This window comes from Protopterus annectens, chromosome 5.part1 (genome assembly GCF_019279795.1).
Source record: "Protopterus annectens isolate FY-2018-M chromosome 5.part1, PAN1.0, whole genome shotgun sequence".
Lineage (NCBI taxonomy): Eukaryota > Metazoa > Chordata > Ceratodontiformes > Protopteridae > Protopterus > Protopterus annectens.
Genome location: NC_056736.1, coordinates 595070814 through 595078334, shown reverse-complemented (window position 1 = coordinate 595078334; position 7521 = coordinate 595070814).

Below are 7521 nucleotides of genomic sequence, written 5' to 3'. Positions count from 1 at the left end.
TTGCCATTGAGATTCTAGACATAGCTATAGAATGCTTTGTGGTTGTCCCTAGAATCAGTGGTGATTTTGTTTTCATAGCTAGCTTTGGATGATCTTATAAGCGATCTCAGCTTCTTACTGAGGCTGAACAGGGAACTCCTCCACTCATGGGATTTCACTCTCTTTTGCAACAGTTTCTTCCTTCTGTTGTAGAGTTTGTTTATGGCAGGGGACTGCCAGATTGGACTCGTGTAAGTGCTTATAGAGTGCATTTATGTAGGATTCAGCAGTTGTAACTGTATTGTCCATCTGCATGGGTGTCATGAAGTTCACCACTTCTGTCTTAAGAAGCATGAAGTTGGCTTTGGAGAATTTTTTTACAGTAATTTCCTTAATGGGAGGGTGGGGATCAGGATGTGGATATCTAGGTTGATTAGCTTATGGTTGGATCGGACCAACGAGGAGTTGACTTCAGGTGTGGAACACCGGTCACTCATGTTGGTAATGACTAGGTCTAGGATAGTGTTGCCCCTGGTGGGGGTGTGGATAAGTTGATCCAGGGCATTGGAATTCATGAATTCCAGAAAGCAGTGAGTGAAGGAATTGGTACATGAGTAATTTTCTCAGTTAATGGTGGGGTAGTTGAAATCGACTATTATTAGGGTGTTTGGTTGAACCTTAATATTTTCCAGTATATCAAGAAAAGAGGAGTGGGAATCCTGGGGCATGGTGGGGGATCTGTAGCAAGCTATAATTTGGATTACAGTTTTGCCCAGAGTTAGTTGCACTTGGATAACCTCGGATGCTGAGCAACTAGCCTGGAGGTGTGGATATCCTTAATGAATATGGACACACCTCTGCCTTTGGTGTTCCAGTCCAGGTTAGGTGGCCAAAAAGTGTCGCATGAGTTATAGAATGGTAATGCATGAGTGCTCTTGGGACCCTTGAACCAGGTCTCAGTCACTGCACAGATATCGATGTTCTCCATTTTAAGGAGTGCCTCGAGGGAGTGCATTTTGAGGTTTAGACTTCTAGCATTGAGTAGCATTACCCTCAGTTTTAGCTTGCCTGTTTCTGTTATGGTGGTGAATTTGTCATTTAAACCTTGCCTAAAAAAGGCACTATAGGGGCAGCAAGAGCCTTAGCCAGCATCCAGAATCCCAGGGGTGACAGGTGCAGACCATCTCTGGCAAAGCATCGTGGTCTGTCGACCATGTCGTCCCAGGCAGATACTGGATCCCCTTAGAATAACACCAGAAGCTTAGCCAAGTGTTGAAGTCAATCATTTTGTCCTTGTACTGCAGTATCATTCTGAGCAATGGCAGGATGCTACTCAAGGCTAGGGTCATACCTGCCTGGGCTACAAGATCAGAAAGCTCTTCCATGTCTCTTTTCATGTAGTCCAGGGAGGTATGTCTCAGGTCATTCACACCAACATGGACAATGACAGAGTCATACTTGTATTTGTTGTGGAGTGACCTGAGTGTGTGGGTTATTTGGCAGATCCTGGCACCCAACATGCAGCTGACAGTAACCTTCTCCTTGTTTAGCCTGGTGAGTGGGACATCAGTGTGCCTGACTATAGAGTCACCTATGACTAGTGTGTTGGGTACGTTGTTTTGCCTTACGGGCTGTGGTTGAGTTGAACACTGAGTCTGTGAGCTATGTGTCATTTGGGTTGTGTTGGGGGCTGGAGCTTGCTTGCATTTCTGCTTTGGAGGTCTCTGTTGCTTGAGCAGATTATTATTGATAGCCTCTGCAAATGCTTTTGTGTTTCTATGTGTGGATTTTGGTGGTATAGGTTTATTGGGACTATGTGATGAGTTTGGTGTGATGCAAGTGTTTACCTTCTCCTCTTGACTGTCAAGTTTAGTCTTGGTTGGAGAGGGTTTTACCTCCAGTTTGGCTAGATAAGTGCATCTCTCACAGGTTGTGGTGTTGGGTGGTAGTAGGAGAGGGTTGTCTGTGTGCAAGAAGCAATTGCTACATTACCTCAAGATGCCTAGATTCATCAGATATACAGGAGAGAACATTGGGAGCTGACCCTTGGACATGCCTGAATAAAAAATACTTTCCTCTAGACAAGTGAGGAAAGTGAGTATAAGAACTGTTTTTCTCTAAGCAAGTGAGGAAAGTAAGTACAAAAACTGTTTTCCACTAGGTAAAGAGGAAGGGTGAGTGCTGTAGTAATTTGTAGCTTATTTAGTGCTAACAAGTTTTGAACAAGTACTGGGCGTGAATAAGCAAATTCAAGTGCTAAAACTAAGAATCTGTACCTGGATCTTGTGGTAGATAAGCTACCTAGTGCTTATCACTCCCACTGATAAGCTAGAATGCTTCCCTCCAACACAGAAAGGCTTGTGGGCTCAGAAGCTTACAAACAGTCCCGGATATAGCAAATCTGTATCTGGACTAGACTAGTTACAGGAATGGTGGGAAACAAGTGCAAATGTGGGCTTTTAAACCAGAAAGTTGAAAGAGATGGAAAAACTGCCCAAACTGCCAATAAATTACAATTTCTGGGCCAGAAATCACTCTTGCGGTAGATAGGCTACCTAGTGCTTACCACTCCTACTGATAAGCTAGAAGGCTTCCCACCAACTCAGAATGGCTTGGGGGGCTTAGAAGCTTACAAACAGTCCTGGATATAGCAAATCTATATCTGGACTAGACTAGTTACTGGAAAGATGGGAAACAAGTGCAAATGTGGGCTTTTAAACCAGTAAGTTGAAAGAGATGGAAAAACTGCCAAATAGCCAATAAACTACAAATACTGGGCCAGAAACCACTCTTGTGGTAGATAGGCTACCTAGCGCTTACCACTCCCACTTATAAGCTAGAAGGTTTCTCTCCAACACAGAAAGGCTTGGGCGCTTAGAAGCTTACAAACAGTCCTGGATACAGCAAATCTGTATCTGGACTAGACTAGTTACAGGAAAGGTGGGAAACAAGCGCAAACACAGGCTTTTAAACCAGAAAGTTGAAAGAGATGGAAAAACTGCCCAAACGGCCAATAAACTACAATTTCTGGGCCAGAAACCACTCAGAGTTGCTTATCAAGAAATTAACATTCAAAAACTTTCTTTCCAGCTGTTACTCTAACATAAGATTTGTGCTATTGTTTACAACAGAGAGGTTCTTTATCTGGTGCCCTAGCCAATACACCTGATGGGCACAGTGGTGCCCCCCTCAACCCCCAGCTGAGGAGCAAAAAACAGTTTTCCATGTCCATGCTGTAACTGTAGCAAGATGCTTGCTACAAATGTAACAAGAAGCTGCTTGCTACAAATGTAACAAGAAGCTGCTTGCTACAAATGTAACAAGTATGACAAGAACCATGCTACAGTTGACAGCTCACAACTAACATTTACTACAAGAGTGAATACAGTACTTGCATTTATTTATTAAGCCACAGTATTCTTTTGGCTTTATAAAGGAATGCTAGTTCTACAGTCAGGCAGGATTGGCACCTACCAATTGCACCCCCTAACAGCTTGTACGCAGAACAGCTGCTCCCTTCATCCCATCCTACCCTACCTCCAATACTGTTTTTTTTTCCTGACACCTCCCCAACTCATTTTTTTTGCACCCTGTAGCGAAGCAGGGATGACTAGAACTTTCTTCAGTAAGGTGTTGCCTCTTGCCATTTTGCATTTTTTCATCTCTTGTTAAGTTTACATAGGTTCATAGATTAGTATTAGGCTAACTGCCCTTGTGGGCTATTTTAAGTCTAGCCAATTACTCCATGTGAGAATCAAACCCTGTACCTTGTGTATGTAAGTCAAATACCTTAACCATTATGCCAGCCACCCATAGGTAAGTACTAAGCTAGCTGCCCTTGTGGGCCATTTTAAGCCTAGCCAGTTATCAGTTTCAAAGGTGATAATCAAACCCTATACCTTGTTTCTGAGAGGTAAACACCTTAACCATTATATCAGCCCCAACCCCTTTTTTCCTTTTCTTTTTTTTCTTTGTTCTGCACCCTGTTGCTTCTAGACAGGAATTTATTCCTTCTGTTGTATATTCTATTTATGCCAGGGGTCCATCAGGGTGACTTGTTTTTCCGGCTAGACCTGAGTTTAGTTTGATCAGATACTGATGTTTCTATGCAGTTGTTTAAGTGGTTGTACAGGGCATTCATGTGTACTTCTGCATAGGCATTCATGTTTTCGGGGTAGATGGAGTGTTAAAATTACCTATGCTATTTACTTAATACTTACGAATGAGGACATTACACTGGGGCAGGTGCAATGCTACCCCATGTTTGGGAGTACTATGTCAAGGATATTTCAGCCCCTAGTGTGAGTGCAGACCAGCTATTCCAGAGCATATGCATTGACAAAGTCCAGGAATCTCTCAGCCTGCTTGTTAGAGGTTGTGTATGTTTCCCAGTTTATGGAGGCATAGTTAAAATAATATACTGAATAAAATCCAGTAAGGAGTTTGAAACACAGCCAGTCTTTATTAAAATAAAAAACACGTATGTGAGCATTTTCATGAGTGAAATACCCACTTCATCAGACCGTAATACAACATTTTTTCTAAGTGTGTCTTATATAAAATTTTTAAAACTACAAGAACCAATGACAATGAGTAAAACACATTACTAAATTCAGTAGTTTAACTTCTTAAAAGGGCCATTATAAAATACACTTGTTAAAAGGGTAACACCATCCCAAAAAAATGTGTGTCTCATACTACATCAGTAAAAACGAAATATATACATATACATATAAATAATCAATATAAACATAAGTGTATATGTAAAACGCAGTACCATGCGCCGGGTCTGATGGCTTACTTCAAAAGTATCTTCCTTCTTCTAGGCAACGTTCAACTTAAAAAGTCACAAAAATAGATGAACACACCATGAGACTGCAAACTGTTAAGATCAAGCAGTTTAATTCAGTATCTGTTAGCGCTTTCACCCTGAGGCTTCATCAGACAGTACAAGGAAACATTAAACAGAATAAATTTAAATACAAGGGTGTCGCTAGCAATAGGCTAAAAAAATCACATGTTTAAAACAACGATTAAGCATTTAAAAAACAGGGTGAAAGCGCTAACAGATACTGAATTAAACTGCTTGATCTTAACAGTTTGCAGTCTCATGGTGTGTTCATCTATTTTTGTGACTTTTTAAGTTGAACGTTGCCTAGAAGAAGGAAGATACTTTTGAAGTAAGCCATCAGACCCGGCGCATGGTACTGCGTTTTATTTGCTTGATTTTTATCTGTTTATCCATTGCGATTGCTGGGTCGCTACTCCGTAGTTCTGGTGTTCTTTTCATCTGCTTATCGTATAAGTGTATATGTGGCTACCCATGTAAAAAGATGTTGTTCTTCTTTCGGCTTTTCATGGTTAGGGGTTGCCACAGTGGAACTCCGGTCCGTTAATGATTGGCAGTAGTTTTTTTTTTTTATGGTGCTGAGGTGCCAGCCCGACACCCAACCTTCAAAGAAGACATGCCCATTCATGCATGTCTTTTGAACGCTACTCAACCATGGGGAGGACATGCAGACTCCACACAGAAGTCGCCCCAGCCGAGAATCGAACGAGAGAACCTCTTGCTGTGAGGTGACACAGAGCAGTGTGGTGTGTACACAATATAAATACAGTCCTGCAGTGTGAGAATGGAGCAGGATGGTGTATACACAATATAAATATAGTCCTGCAGTGTGAGAATGGAGCAGGATGGTGTGTACACAATATAAATATAGTCCTGCAGTGTGAGAACAGAGCAGGATGGTGTGTACACAATATAAATACAGTCCTGCAGTGTAAGAATGGAGCAGGATGGTGTGTACACAATATAAATACAGTCCTGCAGTGTGAGAATGGAGCAGGATTGTGTATACACAATATAAATGCAGTCCTGCAGTGTGAGAGTGGAGCAGAATGGTATATACACATTATAAATACAGTCCTACAGTATGAGAATAGAGCAGGATGGTGTGTACAGAGTATAAATACAGTCCTGCAGTGTGAGAATGGAGCAGGATGGTGTGTTCACAATATAAATATAGTCCTGCAGTGTGAGAATGGAGCAGGATGGTGTATACACAATATAAATACAGTCCTGCAATGTGAGAATGGACCAGGATGCTGTGTACACAATATGAATACAGTCCTGAAGTGTGAGAATGGAACAGGATGGTGTGTACAAAATATAAATACAGTTCAGCAGTGTGAGAATGGAGCAGGATTGTGTATACACAATATAAATGCAGTCCTGCAGTGTGAGAATGGAGCAGGATGGTGTATACACAATATAAATACAGTCCTGCAATGTGAGAATGGACCAGGATGCTGTGTACACAATATGAATACAGTCCTGAAGTGTGAGAATGGAACAGGATGGTGTGTACAAAATATAAATACAGTTCAGCAGTGTGAGGATGGAGCAGGATGGTGTGTACAGAATATAAATACAGTCCTGCAGTGTGAGAATGGAGCAGGATGGTGTATACACAATATAAATACAGTCCTGCAGTGTGAGGATGGAGCAGGATGATGTGTACAGAATATAAATACAGTCCTGCAGTGTGAGAATGGAGCAGGATGGTGTATACACAATATAAATACAGTCCTGCAGTGTGAGAATGGAGCAGGATGGTGTGTACACAATATAAATACAGTCCTGCAGTGTGAGAATGGGGCAGATGGTATATACAAAATATAAATACAGTCCTGCAGTGTGAGAATGGGGCAGGATGGTGTATACCCAATATGAATACAGTACTGCAGTGTGAGAATGGGGCAGGATGGTATATACAAAATATAAATACAGTCCTGCAGTGTGAGAATGGAGCAGGATGGTGTGTACAGAATATAAATACAGTCCTGCAGTGTGAGAATGGAGCAGGATGGTGTATACACAATATAAATACAGTCCTGCAGTGTGAGGATGGAGCAGGATGGTGTGTACAGAATATAAATACAGTCCTGCAGTGTGAGAATGGAGCAGGATGGTGTATACACAATACAAATATAGTACTGCAGTGTGAAAATGGAACGGGATGATGTGTACACAATATAAATACAGTCCTGCAGTGTGAGAATGGAGCAGGATTGTGTGTACACAATATAAATACAGTCCTGCAGTGTGAGAATGGAGCAGGATGGTGTATATGCAATATAAATACAGTCCTGCAGTGTGAGAATGGAGAAGGATGGTGTATGCACAATATAAATACAGTCCTGCAGTGTGAGAATGGAGCAGGATGGTATATACACAATATAAATACATTTCTGCAGTGTGACAATGGAGCAGGAGGGTGTGTACACAATTTAAATACAGTCCTGCAGTGTGAGAATGGAGCAAGTGGTGTGTACACAATATAAATATAGTCCTGCAGTGTGAGAATGGAGCAGGATGGTGTATACACAATATAAATACAGTCCTGAAGTGTGAGAAAGGGGCAGGATGGTATATACAAAATATAAATACAGTCCTGCAGTGTGAGAATGGGGCAGGATTGTGTGTACCCAATATAAATACAGTCCTGCAGTCTTAGAATTGACCAGGATGGTTTATACAAA